Below are 656 nucleotides of genomic sequence, written 5' to 3'. Positions count from 1 at the left end.
CCGCCCGTCTCGGCCTCCCAAAGTGCTGGGATTACAGGCTTGAGCCACCGTGCCTGGCCCCCTTTTTTTTTTTTTAAGACACAGTCTAGCTCTGTGGTCCAGGCTGAAGTGCAAATGACATGATCATAGCTCACTGCCGCCTTGAATTTCTAGACTCAAGGGACCCTCCTGCCTCAGCCTCCTGAGTAGCCGGGGACTATAAGCACATGTCGCCACTGCCTGCTTATTTGTATTTTATTTTTTGTAGAGACAGGGTCTCACTATGTTTCCCAGGCTGGTTTCAAAGTCCTGGTCTCAGATAATTCTCCCATTTTGGCCTCCCAGAGTGGTGGGATTACAGCTGTGAGCCACCATGCCAGGCATAAGTCTAAGTTTTTAATAGATTATTCCAGCTGCTGCATTAAGACTAGGCTCTGGGTGCGGAATGGGGGGCAAGGGTGACACTGACACAAGGATTCCTGTAGTTACTCCAAATAGTCATGTTGCTTGGCTTAGCCCAGGTGATGGTAGAGGTGGGATGAGGCACTAGGATTGTCCTAAAGGTAGAGGTGGCAGGGTTCCTGGATGATTCGAGTATGGGAGGAGAGGCAGAAATAAGTCAAGGGTGACTCCAAGGTTGTCTAGGGATAGAGGTGCCACTGCAGGAGGCTGGAAGA

The sequence above is a fragment of the Colobus angolensis genome, unplaced genomic scaffold (genome assembly GCF_000951035.1).
Source record: "Colobus angolensis palliatus isolate OR3802 unplaced genomic scaffold, Cang.pa_1.0 Scaffold18, whole genome shotgun sequence".
In the NCBI taxonomy this organism is placed as follows: domain Eukaryota; kingdom Metazoa; phylum Chordata; class Mammalia; order Primates; family Cercopithecidae; genus Colobus; species Colobus angolensis.
This window is presented reverse-complemented; position numbering follows the sequence as displayed.